The sequence below is a fragment of the Phaseolus vulgaris genome, chromosome 5 (genome assembly GCF_051622355.1).
Source record: "Phaseolus vulgaris cultivar YP4 chromosome 5, ASM5162235v1, whole genome shotgun sequence".
NCBI lineage: Eukaryota > Viridiplantae > Streptophyta > Magnoliopsida > Fabales > Fabaceae > Phaseolus > Phaseolus vulgaris.
This window is the reverse complement of record NC_143502.1, coordinates 26,014,072-26,023,738: the sequence shown is the minus strand read 5'-3', so window position 1 is coordinate 26,023,738 and position 9,667 is coordinate 26,014,072. Positions and strand designations below refer to the sequence as shown.

Here is a 9,667-nt window from a genome sequence, read left to right as displayed (position 1 = left end):
ATTACTTCAAGAAACAATTGATAAAGAATCCAGTTTGCCAAAACAACAAGCAAAAACAACAACACTAGAAAAATAATCAGTTGTTTCGCAGAAACAATCGGTTGTTTATACCAGTTTGCAAATATTAAAACTGAATTAAAAGAGATTAAAGATAGAGAGAATGCATACAGATGTTTATACTAGTTCACTCTAAACCCAGAGCTACATCCAGTCTTCTCAGAAACCACTGAGGAAATCCACTAAGCAATCAAACCTAAATCACTTACACCACAACCAAGAAAGTGACCTTGATCCCCTCAAGACACACACTTCTCTTGGTCAACCACACCAACACTAAGAATGCTGATCTTGATCCCCTCAAGAACACACAACACTTCTTAGCAAACACACAAACAACTTTTTTTTACATAATACAAGGATTACACTTGTTACATAAGCAAATATGAAATCAATACAAGCAGAAATCCTATCTCACACTCTTTGATCAATCACAATCTCTAAGCAATCTCAACTCTTTGAAAAACTCAAAAACTTGTGTTCAAAATCTTATTACTCATTCAAAGATATTGTTTGTTATCAAATCTTAACAAACTTATTCATTGCATTTAATGATTGGTCAAAACATTTAAAGACTGGAGCGTAAACAGTTAAAGCATTTAAAGCTCAGTCAAAGCTAAAACAGTTTTTCTGTTATGGTACCAAAACAAACAATCGGTTATTTCCTCGAAATAATCGGTTGTTTTGGTTTTAACAGCTCAACCATTTGAAAAACGGTTTTCAACATTTTCTCAAAACATCTAAGTATAAAACAATCGGTTGTTTCGACAAAACAATCGATTGTTTTTCACTTAGTTTGAAAAACACTTTTTCTTTTAAAAGATTGAGAATGCCTATGCTTTGGATTCAATGTAGAGTGGATTACAAAACTCAAACTACCCCATATCCTAAGTAAGACAGCTCAGCAACAGCAAGCACAACCAAGCCTTCAACATCCTTCAAAGGGTTTGGATTCTTCAAAGCTTGAACACCACTTGGTTCAACACTTGTTGCGATTCCTCTTCAAGAATTTGCTAAACTTTCTTGATAGCAAGCTAAGGTTTTCTTCATCACTATCATCACTGGATTCTTGTTTGCCTTTGTGCTTGGAAGCTTTTAAGGCTACTCCTTACGTGCTTATCTTCGCTTTCTTGAACATTGAGTCGATTCATCTCTAACTCATGTTCCCTTAGCTTTCCAAACAAAGAAGCCATACTCAAGGATGTTAGATCTTTAGATTCGAATATAGCAGTTACCTTAGGTTGTCATGCTCTATCAAGACATTTCAAAATCTTGATGTGTAGCTCTTCCTTCTCAAAGGTCTTGACAAGGCTCATGAGATGATTGATGATGTGTGTGAATCTTTTCTGCATTTCAGCAATTGTTTCACCTTTGAGCATTCTGAACATCTCATACTCTTGGATTAGAGTATGCTTCCTAGGTTTCTTCACCTCATTTGTACCTTCATGAGTTACCTCCAAGGTGTCCCACATTTCTTTTGCTGATTTGCATTGAGAGACCCTGAAAAACTCATATGAATTCAAAGCAGAGGTTATTATGTTTTTAGCAATGCAATCGAATTTGGCCTTCTTGCTTTCAGAATCAGTCCATTGAGACCAAGGCTTTTCAATGGAAGATCCATCTTTTTCAAACTTTGGGACAAAAGGACCATTTTCAATTGCATCCCAAATACCTTTGTCAAGTGATTCCACAAAGATTTTCATTCTCACTTTCCAAAATTGGTAGTTCAAACCACAAAACAGAGGTGGTCTGTTGATTGAAGCCCCTTCCCAAAAGGTAGTCTATCAACCATAAAAAAAAGTTTTAGGATCACACTTGAATAAATTTCAAGAACCAAGCTTTTGATGCCAATTGTTAGAATGGATGGCTTTAAACTAGAGGGGGGTGAATGGTTTAAAGAGGGTTTTCGCAAACTTTTAAGCCAATAATGAAATTACTTCGAGAAACAAATGATAAGAAATTCAGTTTTCCAAAACACAAAGCAAAAACAAAAGCACCAGAAAAACAATCGGTTGTTTCACAGAAACAATCAGTTGTTTATACCAGTTTGCAAATATTAAAACTGAACTTAAAGAGATTAAGGATAGAGAGAATGCACACAAAGGTTTATATTGGTTCACTCTAAACCCAGAGCTACATCCAGTCTTCTCAGAAACCACTGAGGAAATCCACTAAGCAATCAAACCTAGATCACTTACAACACAACCAAAGAAGTGACCTTGATCCCTTCAAGACACACACTTCTCTTGGTCAACCACACCAAGTAAAGGAGGCTTTTATTAAAGAAGGAAGAGGACATTCGCCTTCACATTTGAAGTTTTTCCTTTTAGTCTTCTCAAAATTAAAAGAAGACATAAAATAAAGATGAGGCCCAAGCCGAAAGCCCAAGCCCAAGCCCAAGAAGGCCAAAGCCCAAAAATCCCAAGTCCATCCCATGAGGGCCAAGGCCAAGCATTAAATAAAAGAGCATCATTTGATTTACTCTTGTAGGAGGTGTGGTTATTAAATATAGAAGTGTGAAAATGTAAAATAAAGTCACATTATCCATGTGACTTAGGAGAGTGGTGTAGGTGTAGTTTTTAGGAGGTGTCATAGTAGAAAAAGGTCACACCTCCCATGTGACTTGTTTTTGGTGGGAATTTCAAATAAGTTTTATTTGAATTTTCCCACCTATTTTCCAGCACCCTCACACTATAAATAAAGGTGTTTGCCTTTGTAAAAATCAGATTGGAAATTAGTATTAGAGAAACTCTACTCAATTTGAGAGAGAATTTGTGAGAGCTTGCTTCTCCTTCACCTTGTCTTATCTTGAGTGCATTTGGTTCTCTCAAGTGGCGGCACTAGCTCACTCATCTTGGAGTCTTCATCCTCTAAGTGGCGTGACAATCAAACCAAAGCTTCCATCTCCATAAGTTCTTCTTTCTTTCATCTCCATATTCATATGAAATTCCTAAAACATGTTTAGCTTCCTTTTTGGTTCGGCATTTCAGTCTATTTTCCAATTTTGCTTCGGTTCTTAGTTCTTTGGTTGTTTATAGTTGTTTCTTCTTCAATTCTAGATTAATTGTTCGGTGCATTTCTGTTCTTGATCATTTTATTCGGTGCTTTTGCCTTTTTACACAATTTGTTCGGTTCAATTGACAATAGATGGCTCCTCCATATCAGTTTGGTGTTTGGTGCAAGTCTTGGTGAGTTCTTAAAACATAGAACCTTGATCCAATTCTATTATAAGTGCCTAAGCTATCTCCAACTCAAGTTGAGTCCATAGAATGTCAAAGAATCATCTCTTCTTTTCTAGTGGATTCATATCACTTCTCTTGGTCAACCACACCAACACTAAGAATGCTGATCTTGATCCCCTCAAGAATACACAACACTTCTCAGCAACACACAGAAAGTTTCTTTCAAGAGATACAAGGATTACACTTGTTACAGAACAAATCTGAAATCAATACAAGAGAAAATCCTATCTCACACTCTTTGATCAAACTCAATCTGTAAGCAATCTCAACTTTTTCAAAATCTCAAAACTTGTGTTGTTGTTGTAAAACTCAAATCCGTTTTACTGTTTTATATTCAAAGTTGTTGTTTGTTATCAAATCTTAACAAACTATTCATTGCATTTAAAGATTGGTCAAAGCATTAAAAACTGGAGCGTAAACAGTTAGAAAATCATTTAATGCTCAGTCAAAGCACAAAATAGTTTTCTGTTATGGTGCCAAAACAAACAATCGGTTGTTTCCACGAATCAATCGGTTGTTTTGGTTTTGACAGCAAGTCAACCATAAAAACAGTTTTCAACCTTTTCTAAAACACCTAAGTGTAAAACAATCGGTTGTTTCGACAAAAAAACAGGTTGTTTTTCACTTAGTTTGAAAAAACACTTTTCTTTTAAAAAGATTGAGAATGCCTATGCTTTGGATTCAATCAAGAGTGGATTACATAATAAATCTACCCCATATCCTATCTAAATGATAGCTCAGCAACAGCAAGCACAACCAGCCTTTCATCATCCTTCAAAGGGTTTGGATTCTTCAAAGCTTGAACACCACTTGGTTCAACAATTTACATTAGGATGAATTATATTTCTTTCATCCTTCATTCCAGTGCACTGCCTCCTAAAAGGAAACGATGATTTAAGGAAAAAGATTGAGGTACCAATTCATATTATTCTTGCTATTATGTCCAGTTGAAAATGTTTGCACATAGATTTCTCTTTTTCTGTTTTGTACACTGATAAGACTGCATTTAATGGCTTTTATAACCAACGCCATATTGAAACTTTAAGACATCTCTGAAGTGTGAACTCGATCCATAAAAAGTAAAAGAGGGGCCTCAAGTTTTTTATTTAGGTTATCTTAAAACACAATGAACTCCTATTTTTCAGTTGTCAATGTAAAAACGAACTTGTTACCTTGATTCTGATACCAATTGTTAGATCGAGTGTTGTCTACAAGGCAAAAAAGTTATAATTGAGTTAAGATGCAACTCCTTTTACTTAAAATTATAACAGTCCTAGTGTCATGATTTGACAGTGACTTGACATATCGGACATTCGTAACGGAACAATTAATGTCACCTATGATGGAAGAGGCCCAAACACCATCTCCAATGAAAGCTCACCAACATGTCAAATTGGGCCAATCACCATAGCCATGGCTAGGAAACTTCAAGACGATTGGAATACTGTCACTGATGGCAGAGAAACCTATCTATACATGCTCAAGACGCCATGGACTCTAGTGTAGAGTAGCATTTAAATTCTTGTCAAAATTAACATAGGATATTGCTTTTGTAATTTTGTTAAAATGAAGATTGGTGCCTAAAATACCAACCTAAGTTTAATTAGAGTTTCCTAAACTTTCAATTAAACTTAGGCCGGTCCAAGCTAGCCCAATTGGAGCGCAAGTTCTAGAATCAATTGGACATTCTAGATCCTTGAACATGCCTCCCACGTGCTCAATTCTAGGCGCCAATATTCAATTAGGATAGTTTGAATTTCCCTCTCTTTTACCTTGATGTAAGCTGGCCTCCTTTGCTATTTAAGGAGTGCCTTGGCTCATGATTTTACAAGATTAATATACTTAGTGAATTGCTACCAAATTTGAGCCAATTTCACTTCTTGCCCAAAACCTTTTAGGTTAGGCTATTGATCTTCAATTCTCACCTTACCAAAGAGAGATGACCTCACAACTCTCATCCCTACCTAGCATGCACCTCCAAGGCCACCACACCTCTTAGGAGGGCCTTGTTCGCTTACAATCCATTGTGCTTCCGCCGATCACCAACTAAATTTCCAAATTATGAAGGCACTTCTCCATCATTTGGTATCTAGAGCCATGGTCTTCAAGAGATAAGTGCCTTATCTTGCTTTTGTTTTTGTGTTCATGTCAATCCCGTGTTGTTCTTCATGAATTCTTGATTGTCTTGTTTTTTACATTTTAATTTGATTTAGATGCTGTTTGGAGAAATCCAATCGGTGCATTGTGTTCAAATTGTTCTTGAGCTTCTAATTTTCACAGTTGTGTAGGATTCCATATAGATTTGTGTTGTTATTCTGTTTTTGGTTTATTTGAGTCTTTATTGCGATTTTAATCGGTTTATATTGTGTTGATTTGAGTCATTTTGATTTTTGAATTCAATTGTGTTTTGTCAAGTCACGTTTCTCCTAAATTGTCATCAATTCTTTGTAGTGTTGTCTTTGATAATTTTGGTTGCTTGATTTGCTTTGAGTCCAGTTTTAACCTGAAATTGTTTGATCCTTTGGTGCATTTTTCTTTTAGATTTGAGTTCATATTTATGTGATAGATCCATACAAATTCTTATATATCGATTCCATTGTGTTCTTGAAGTTTCTTCAAATTGTTTTTAATTTCATGATTAGGATTACCCTGTTTTATTTCTATACTGGCTTTTTTTACTTATCAAATTAAAATCTGTTGAAGAAAAATTGTGAAATTCTGGATTTACACAGGTTGATGTGTTAGAAAAAAAAAAGTAAGTCAAAATAAAAAAATAGAAAACAATGATAAATCAAATGAAAAAAATGTGCATTCTAGTGCGAACATCGATGGTAATTTGACAACATATTTGAAAAATTTATCACAATTAATTGGTGCATTGTTTTGGTGTGATTCCGATGCCAAAATTTTGCTAAGATCTTGAACTGGTTGTGGTTAAAATTTCAACATAAATTTGGTGTGATTACAAAAACATAAAAAGCTCAGCATAAATTTTCTAAGTCACGCATTCTGTGCCTAAAATTTCCATTAGTACTGTTTTGGTTTTCTTAATCAATTCTAGTGCCATTCCTTAGGTTTAATTTGTGTGCCACCTTTTATTTAGTGTCTTATTTGATTGCTTGTCAAATTTATTCAAAATTATTTCAAGTTGTGTCATACAAATTACTTCATTTGTTGTTGTCCTATTCTAAATTTAATTGTTCTTTGCTTTAAATTTGTTGACCTCTAATTGTTGGTGAAAGAATTTTGAAGTGGTGCTTGTTAAGTTTGGAATTAACCTTTGTGGTGAGTCCATCCCAACTTAGTAGGTACTGTTTTGAAGATTTAAATTGAGTAATCTTAAAAGGTTAAGCAAGGGGCTGAAACAAATAAGAATACAAAAACATAAAAAGTGTGGAACACAACAAGAAAGAGTACCAAAAGCAAAGGAGTGCATAGTATAGGAAATCTGAATTTTACTTTTGTAATTCAAGTTCTATTGTATTTCCTTTGAATTGTAATTACAATCAACTTTGATTAATTAGTGGAATAATTACGCATTAGACGGTGAGTGTGTCTTCAATGGCTCTAAGTGTCTAGAAGCCTCACCTTAGGATACACCTAGTTTTAAAAGCTTTCTAGTTAGTAGATTTTTAATTGTGTTTTGTTAATTGTTTTGCATTGCTTATTTGCTTTGTTTGCTTAGTTGCTTTGCATTGTTTTCTTTTGCATAAAATTGTGTTTCTCATTCTTAATTGTGATATAAGTAAATTACTTAGAAAAAGATTTGTGAGAAGTCTTTAGGGATAGATTTTGGCAATGAAGACTTGGTACTTAAGAGATCTTAGTGATCCACCTCTCTTCCCTGGAAAGCTACCTTTATTACTCTCCTTTTCTTTCTTGAGGTAAAATACTTTTAACACAAAACTTTAACCATGTCAACTCATTCTTCTAGATCTAGGGAAAGTGATCTAAAGTCCATTAAAACCCTTTTAAAACAATTATCAAAGGACTTTCAATAACTCACATATAGATACTTAGAACATGAGGAGCAACTTAAAGAGCTGAAAATGGCTAAAGGAAAGGATAAAAATCTAGCAAATCTAAAAAAAGTTCCCATGCATCTTGTTCTAAACTTCATGAATCTTTTGGGGAAGAAAGTCTTAAGATCAATGAATATTACCAACCATCCCCTAGACGAACTAGAAGAGAAAGACAAGAAAGAGAAATCCTAAAAGAGGTTAAGGTAGATTTGCCTCATTTCCATGGAAAAGAAAATGTAGAAGTATATTTAGATTGGGAGATGAAGGTCGAACAATTGTTTGCTTGCCCAAGGGTAAGTGAGGAGAGGAAAGTACCCCTCACCACTTTAAGTTTTCAAGGCAATGCTATGTATTGGTGAACGACCCTTGAGAGAGATAGGCGCCTTCATAAGGACCCTCCCATAAAATATTGGAATGATCTTAGGGGAGCCTTAAGACGCCGCCATATTCCCTCCTACTATAATAGGGAGTTAATGGACAAGCTCTAAAGACTCCAACAAAAGACCATGAGTGTAGAGGAATATAGGCATAAAATGGAACTATACATGATGAGAGCCTCCATTAGGAAATCCGAATCCACTACCATAACAAGATTCTTAAGTGGGCTTAATCTTGAGATTAGAGATAGAGTTGAACTCTTACCCTACCAAGACTTGAATGATTTAGTTCAATTGTGTATCAAGGTTGAACAACAAAATTTGAGGAAAACTTCAAGTCGTAGGGAAGGTTCATACCCTAATTCTAATCCAAAAAGAGAGTTTAAAAGGGAGGAAAGAGTACCTAAGGAAAAACCAAAAGAAACTCCCAAAAATGTAGAAAAAGATATGCTCACTCCACCTATCCGTGCTAGGGATGTCAAATGCTTTAAATGTTATGGAAAAGGTCATGTACAAGCTCAATTCCCAAACTTAAGAGGGGTAGATGAGTATTGATGCGAATCAAATAAAGAAGGCTTTTAATAATGAAGGACAAGATCATTCGCCCTCACATTTAAAGTTCTTCTTATTATTCTTTGCAAAAGATGAGGCCCAAAGCCCAAGCCCAAGAAGGCCAAAGCCCAAAAAGCCCAAGTTCATCTCATGAAGGGCAAGGCCAAGTATTAAATAATAAAGAATATTGTTGAAGGTGCTTAGAGGGAAACATTAGAAACCTTTATTGATAAAGCATCTTTTAGTCTTTAGTTAAGAGTCTTAGGGGGGGTGTGTTAGTAGATAGGTGTAGGAGTAAATAAGGAGGTGCCAAAGTGAGAGAAGGGATCACACCTTCCTCACGCTTTGTTTTAGGCGCAAATTCTAGAAGCTTTTTAGGAGGGAGTTTTTGAATTTGTGTAGCTTACATTTCAGCACCTTAGGCTATAAATAGAGGTGCTCTCTTTGTATTTTTCAGATTGGAATTAATCTAAGAAAACTCTACTCAAATTTTGAGTGAACATTGGAGAGCTTTTGAGCCTTCTTCTCTAGTCTTATCTTGATGGATCCATGGAGTCCTCAAGTGGCGGCAACAACTCTTATCTAGGAGCATTCCACACTTCTAGTGGCGAGATCATCCAACATCCTTCCATCTTCATGAGCAATTCTTCTCTCCTTCCCTTCTCCTCTTTCTATTGTTTTGTTAGTTTGTGTTCTTGAGTTTTGGTTTGATGTTCTTGCTGTTTTTATGAGTTTTTGGTTCGGCAGTTTTATAATTCTGTCCATTCATCTTGTTCCTTTGTTTTTCTTGCTCAATTGTTCGGTTCAATTTGACTATAATTGGTTCATCCAAATGAGTTTGGGATTTGATACTAGTTTTTGGTGAGTTCTTGTCTTAGAACAATGATCCAACTCTAAGAAAAGTGCCTCTATAATGTCCAACTCAAGGTGATTCCTAAGAATGTCAAGAATCATTCTAATTGTGCTAGTGGAATCACATCAAGTATAGTAGTTGTGATGACGAACCTAGTGGGAAAGAAGAGGAAAAAAAGAGAGAGTATATCAATGTGAGGGGGAATTGATGATGATTAGAAGAACCCTCAACAACCAAACTAGCGTGAACCTAGAAACACAAAGAGAGAACATCTTTCATACAAGATGCAAGGTTTCAGAAAATATATGTTCTCTCATTGTGGATAGTGGCTCTTGCTGCAATTGTTGTAGCACTAGGATGGTTGAAAAGCTAAATTTACAATTAGTTCCTCATCCAAAACCTTACAAACTTCATTGGATCAATGAATATGGGGAACTAATTGTAGACAAGCAAGTGAAAGTCGAGTTTTCTATGGGTAACTACAAAGATAACGTTTTATGTGATGTAGTTCTCATCGAAGCTTGTCACATCTTATTGGGTAGACCTTGGAAATTTGACAAGAAA

The 9,667-nt window shown here is 35.3% G+C and overlaps 1 protein-coding gene across 1 annotated transcript in view; it reads left to right on the top strand.

Moving 5' to 3' along the window:
• LOC137817358 (uncharacterized) overlaps positions 1-9,667 on the top strand; it is a 51,590-nt gene that overhangs the window by 18,582 nt on the left and 23,341 nt on the right. The window lies entirely within an intron of this gene.